This window comes from Rhinopithecus bieti, unplaced genomic scaffold (genome assembly GCF_001698545.2).
Source record: "Rhinopithecus bieti isolate Rb0 unplaced genomic scaffold, ASM169854v2 scaffold_19708, whole genome shotgun sequence".
NCBI classification, from domain to species: Eukaryota; Metazoa; Chordata; class Mammalia; order Primates; family Cercopithecidae; genus Rhinopithecus; species Rhinopithecus bieti.
The window spans coordinates 2,404,822-2,412,303 of NW_016810765.1; positions in this window are offsets into that span (position 1 = coordinate 2,404,822).

Consider the following 7,482-nt stretch of genomic DNA (forward strand, 5'->3'; position numbering starts at 1 on the left):
TTACTACATTTTGTGTAAAATAAAGGGGCAATATATTCTCCTGGTTTTATAAAAGGAATAAAGAAGAGATAAGACAAAACTGATGAAAATGTTTATAGGTGCTAATTGGGAATAAATGGAATGAATAGAGATAGCAGAGAGTTTTCTTTTCTTTCTTTTTTTTTTTGAGACGGAGTCTTGCTCTGTCACCCGGGCTGGAGTGCAGTGGCTGGATCTCAGCTCACTGCAAGCTCCGCCTCCCAGGTTTATGCCATTCTCCTGCCTCAGCCTCCCGTGTAGCTGGGACTACAGGCGCCCGCCGCCTTGCCCAGCTAGTTTTTTGTATTTTTTAGTAGAGATGGGGTTTCACCATGTTAGCCAGGATGGTCTCGATCTCCTGACCTCGTGATCCGCCCGTCTCGGCCTCCCAAAGTGCTGGGATTACAGACTTGAGCCACCACGCCCGGCCGAGAGAGTTTTTCAATATTACCTTTTTATATAATTTTGACATTTGATCCATGTAAGTGGTTTACATATTATTTTAAAATCAAATGAAATTTTAAAAATGGGAAAAAGATTACTAACATTGAAAACAAGTAGAACTTGACTGTGCATAAAGTTGATAACATAGCTAAACAGAAGAAAGAATTAATTCAAGTAAATTTTATACATGGAAGTTTGGTTGAAAATCCTTCAAATATTTTAAAGGCAGAAAAAAAACAAAGAAGCTTGACTCGGTTGTTAGTTGTCTTAGTGGAATAATTCTGGAACTTTCTGTGTATATGTAAGATAGGGCAAATGAGCAAATGAATTTGTTCTTTGGTGAACCAAGTCCCTTGCTGTGGGGAAGGGGAGATACACTTGTGGAATAGAGGAATGTGAGGGATCCTGTGATCTTGGATTTGAATTGCAGTATCAGTATAAATTGAGTCCCAGGAGCAATTAGCATACCTAGAGCCCAGAATGTGGCTTCTACATACCTTTCTCACAAAAAGAACCAGGGTTCTTTATGGAAATGGTTAGTTCCAGGTGTGAGGTGGAAGAATTACAGAGGGAATCTGGAATATCTTAAGCCTGAAAGGAAGTAAGTGCACTAAAACTCAAGGGAACACAGGAACCAATTGACCAAATATGGGACAATTTGAGCATCAAAGCCAACCATTTAAAAATGAATCTTTTAGTTTATTATAATAAGTGAAAAGAAGAGATAGGCAGTGAAGAAATTCTTTAGAGAAAATGCCAGCTAACAAATGTAGAAAGAAACACAGAATTAGCAAACCACAATCACCGCCGTACCACCACTTCATAATGATTGAGTCAGACAAGGATCATGTATGAATTCTAAAAGCAATGTGGTGAAAGGTAATCTCCAAACAGGATATCCACACAGTCTGAAAGACTACAGGGTCCTCACTAATTTTAGAGAAAAGGGTATATCTTTACAACATAGAAACGTGTGCACACTACCTTAATCAAATGATCAAACTTGACATTATCAATAATGAGACAACCTGACGTTATGTGCCTCTTCTGCGAAGCAATGGAAAGTACCTACGTTGTCAGCCATGTAGTATTCTCTTACCAAAAATGCTTAATACTATACAAAAATAGGTAGAAGGATTAAGATCTAGTGTTCAGCAGCACAATAGGTTGATTATAGTTACAATAATTTATTGTATACTTCAAAATAACTAGAAGAGAAGATTTGGAATGTTCCCAACCCAAAGAAATGATAAATGTTTGAGGTGATAGATATCTCAGTTACCTGTATTTTATCATTACACATTGCATGCTTGTATCAAAATATCATATATACCCTGTAAATAGATACAAACTATTATGTGTCCATACTAATTAAAATTTAAAATACATTAAAATGCTTAACCCTAATATAATTTTTGAGGATATAATTTAACAAATCCCAATGATGTGACATTCTACAAGACAACTGCTCTGAACTCCTCAAAAATATCGATAACATGAAAGTCAAAAAAAGCAGGGGCTTATTGTACTAGATTTCAACAAGCTTGAGGAAACATGACAACGAAATAATCCTCTGCATAATCCTTGATTGGACTCTGGATTTTAAAACAAAAACTATACAAATACATGATTGGAGTAATTGGTGGAATTTGAATATGAATTACATTTTGGATAATATTATGTGTCTGCTGGACACAGTGACTCACACCTGTAATCTCAGTACTTTGAGAAGCTGAGGTGGATTACTTGAGCCCAGGAGTTTGAGACCAGCCTGGGCAACATAGTGAGACCTCACTTCTACAAATAATAATAAAAAAAATTACTGGGAATGGTGGCATGCACCTGTGGTCCCAGCTACTCCAGAGGCTGGGATGGGAGATGGGAGGATTGCTTGAACCCAGGCAGTTGAGGCTGCAGTAGGCCATAATTGCAGCACTGCATTCCAGCCTGGGTGACACAGCAAGACCCTGTCTCATAAAAAAAAGAAAAGAGAGAACATTATTGTGTCAATCTTAGGTATCTTGGGAGTGATAATGGCATTGCGACTGTGAAGAATACATACTGAAGAATTTAAAGGTGAAGCATCATGGTATCAGCAAGTTACTTTCAAATGATTCAGCACAACAGAGAGAGAGGGCAGGGGCACAAATATGGCACAATGTTAACAGCTGATGGATATGGGTGAAGGGTATGGAGGCATTGTGGTTGTATGTTGCTGCATACCAAACTACCCCAAAGCTTAGTGGCTTAAAAAAACATTCTTTCATTATATTTTACCATTTTATGCATCAGGAATTTGGGAGGACTTTCACTGGATGATGGTTCCGCTCTAGGTGGCATTACCTAGAGTCACTTGGTGACTGGATATTCACACAGCTGATGGACAATTGGTTCAGAGAATCCAAAGCATGCCTGGTGCTTTGGTGGAGATGGCTGGATTTAGCTTTCCCTCTCTGTGTAGTCTTGGGGCCTCTCATCAGCCTCTTCACCAGGGTAGTGGAGCTTACGTGGCAGCTTAGGGATTCAGGAGACCTCCCAGAAAAGCCAGTCTTCTTAAAAGCTAGGTCCAGAACTGTCACAGAGTTCTGAGTTAGATTTTAGAGCAATCTAAAACCTTCTGCCATTTTAGATTGCTCAAGAAGTCACAGTAGTTCAGATCCAAGAAAATAAGTGACCCCACATCTCAAAGAGAAGAGCGTAAAAAAACTTATGACCATCTCTACTCCACCACTGTAGGTTTCTGCAGTTTTGAACATTTTCAGAATGAGGGGTGAGGGAATCTTTAAATAGTGTGTTCGGCATTTTTTTTTGCAAGTATGTCTATACCCTAAACTCCTAATTGTTTGTTATTTTGATAGTTCCAAGTTGCTCTCCAAAAAGTGTATACCAGTTTGCCTAGCAAAAGTGCATGGGAGTCACTATGATCTTCATTATTCGAAGTAGTTTTAAAGTATACCTATATTGTGACATTTCCCTCATCAAAAAGTGGAGTCTAATTCTTCTTCCATTCAGTGTGGGCCACACTTAGTGAATAGCTTCTAATGAATAGGATATGGTGGGAGCGGTGATGTGTGATTTCCAAGCTGAGATCCTAAAAGGAGATCCAGCTTCCCCCTGAATCCTTGTCTGTTGGGGCATGCACTTTGGGAGCCCTGAACTGACAGCTGAGAACCCTGGCTACTAACAGTGGCCAACTTTTCTGAGGGCCAATGTGGGCACAACTATACTGAATTAAAAAAAAAAAAAACACCCAAACATAATAATCTAATATGTAATGAATAAGTATACTGAAATGTGTTATTACTTTAACATAAAATATGAAAAATGGTATTTCTCTGAAATTGTATGTTCTGCACTACTTACTTTTATGTTAAATAAATGCTATTATTTAAACAAGACAACAGTAAGCCTAGATAGCAGTGGCAGCTAGAAGTGATTAATAGTAGGATTAATTAAATAAACAATATGTGTGAGAAAATACAGCAATATTTTATGATGTTTCTGTCTTCTGATACAGCAATTTATTTGAACTCTTTTTAAATGCGTTATTGGACTTTTCAATATTTCAGGTTATATTTTTATACATTATTTTTATTATTATTATTATTATTTTGAGATGGAATCTTGCTCTGTCGCCCAGGCTGGAGTGCAGTGGCATGGTCTCTGCTCACTGCAACCTCCACCTCCTGGGTTCAAGCGAGTTTCCTGCCTCAGCCTCCCCGGTAGCTGGGATTACAGGCTTGAGCCACCACGCCTGGCTAATTTTTGTATTTTTGGTAGAAATGGGGTTTCCCCGTGTTGGTCAGGCTGGTCTCGAATTCCTGACCTCAGATGATCCGCCTGCCTTGGCCTCCCAAAGTGCTGGGGTTACAGGAGTGAGTCACCACACCTGGCCCTTTATTTTCTTTTATGGAGTAGTAAAGGTGAATACCGGCAAAAGTAAGATTCAGTTTGACTTGCCGTTCTGCTTTTAATCAAACCCATATACACTGATTCCTGGTGTCAGTCCAATGTGATGTCAATTAAGCTAGCTGTCCTCTTAACAAAAATGCCTGTGTTCATTTGCACATGAAATACTCAGGATATTACTGGCAACAGTAGAATTTGGACCTGTAGTGCTCTAAAAATGCCCATCTGTTCTGCATCCACAGGCTTGTTCTGGTACACCAGCTCATCATCAGGCAGGTGCTTTGCATCGGTAACTTCATCATTATAGGCTATCCATGTCTAAAATGTCCATAATTTTCAAACACTCACATTAAATGTCATGATTAGTTAAGTCTCTCTCAGGGAAAATTTTTGAACTTGTAAAATTGAAAGTAGATTTGACATCAATCTAAAAAGCTTTTACACGGCAAAGGAAACAATCAACGAAACAAAAAGACAACCTGCCAAATGGGAGAAAATATTTGAAAACTGTATATCTCACAAGGGGTTAATGTCAAAAAATATATCAGGAGGCCGGGCATGGTGGCTCGTGCCTGTAATCCCAGCACTTTGGCAGGCCAAGGCAGGCAGATCACCTGAGGTCAGGACTTCCAGACCAGCCTGACCAACACGGTGAAACCCCATCTCTACTAAAAGTGCAAAAATTAACCAGGTGTAGTGGCAGGCACCTGTAAGCCCAGCTACTTGGGAGGCTAAGGCGGGAGAATCACTTAAACCCGTGAGGCAGAGGATGCAACGAGCCAAAATCGTGCCTTTGCATTCCAGCCTGGGCAACAAGAGCAAAACTCCATCTCAATAAAGTAAAATAAAATAAAATAAAATAAAATAAATATATCAGGATAGCACATAATTCAACAACAAAAATCTCAAATAACCCAATTTTAAAATGGTCAAAGGACTTAAACAGACATTTTTCCACAGAAGATACACAAACGGCCAACAGGTGTATGAAAAGGTACTCGACATCACTAATCATCAGGGAAATGCAAATCAAAACCATAATGGGTTATCATCTCACACCTGTTAGGATGGCTAGTCTCAAAAAGAGATAAGTGTTGGAGAGAGTCTGGAGAGAAAAAGAGCCCTTATACACTATTGGCAGGAATGTAAATTGGTGCAGCCATTATAGAAAATGGCATGGCAGTTTCTCAAAAAATTAAAAATACCCTATGATCCAGCAACCCCACTTCTGAGTATATATCCAAAGGAAAGGAAGTCAGAACCTCAAGGAGACATCTGCATCCCCATGTTCATTGCAACGTTACTCATAGTAGCCAACATATGGAGACAACATAAGCATTCATCAGTGGATGAATGGATGAAAAAAACGTGGCATATACACACAATGGAATATTATCTAACCACAAAAAAGAAGAAAGCCTTGCCATTTGTGACAACAGGGATAAACCTAGAGGACATTATGCTAAGTGAAATAAACCAGACACAGAAAGATAAATACTGCGTGATCTCACTTATATGTTGAATCTAAAAAGGTCAAACATAGAAAGAGAGGGTACAACAGTGGTTGCCAGGCAGTAGGTGGTGGCGGAAATGGGAAGATGTTGATCGAAGGGTACAAACTTTCAGTTATAAGATGAACAGGTTCTGGGAATCTAATGTACAGCATGGGTGGTGAGGGTGTGTTAATTAATTTGATTGTGATAATAATTACAAAAATGTATACATATATCAAGTTATCATGTTGTAAACCTTAAATATATATATAATATTTTTCAAATAAATATTTTAAAATAAAAAAAGAAAGTAGATGCCAAGCAAGTTAAAGTTTTAGTAAAGAAATTTAAAAGATTCTGTTTTTTCTGGTGGCAATTTTTTGAGTTCTACAACAGTCTTGTCCCCAAAATGAGCTTTTCTTACTATATGAGTTTTGTCACAACCTACACATAATATCAAACAATCAGGTGATCAAATGATCAGTTCATTCTTTTCTAGGTTCCCTATGACCTCTTCAAAGATAATTCAACCAGTTTTGGAGAAACAGCAAATAAATTTTTACTATACTGTAATCCTATACTCAATGTTCATCTTCAACATATTTTCAAACTAGAGAAGGACATTCTTTTTGTCCCACACTTGGAAAATCTGATTTTTTGGCAGGCTAACGTTTGAGCATCTTTTAAATAGTCAGCAACAATGGTAACCATCTTGTATGTTCTAGTCTCAAGAGGCTGGCCCCTCCCATTCTAAAAAGTCGAAATCTTATTAAGGGCTTCCATGGGTTTTGAGAAAAATGGCAAAGAACCAAAAGCTTTCATGATTAAGGCCTCGATATCAGAAGTAAGTAAATCACACTCCCTTTTAGCAGAGTCATGAGAAGATATGCAGGTCATTTAATAGGTAAGAGCTTTTTGTTTCCTCTGCTAAAAAGTTTATAGGCTGAATAAAATTTGCCAAAATATACATCTGCACTGTCTATTGTTTATGTAGATGAATGAGCAATGTCTAGTTTGTATTTGGATAAGATATAAGCCATCTTTTATCTTAATGTTTTCTGTATTTTTATTAAAATCCTTATAGAATTTTTTTTTAAAGATGGTTTGAAACTCCATTTCCAAATAAAAGTACGTAAGAGCTAGGGGAACATATTTTTGTTGTCATAAGTCAACATATTCATCTAGAATTTATAGTAATATTAGAAATTAGGTAAGGATTTAGATTTGTCTTAACATTTGCTAGGCCAGTGGTCTTAACATTATTTATTGGCCAATACATATTTTACCAACTCTGATGGTGTTGTGCCGTGTCAGCTTAGCAAAGCTGGAGCTGCCAATTATGTTTCCTATTACCTTTTGCTCAAAAAAAGAGTATCTCTTTTAAGTTTTTAAATTATTAAGCATTCAAAGATCTAGACTACACAGCATTAAATCTGGTTTTATCCTGAAAGAAGAATGAAAATTAATGAAATTCTAATTTTTATTCTAATAGGAAAAAAGAAGAAACCAACTAAGAAAGAAAGTTTTGCCATATAATGAGCAATTAAAAAAAAAAATAATGCTTGTGTTTACCTGAGTCATTCTTTTTTTTTTTTTTTTTTTTTTTTTTTTTTTTTTT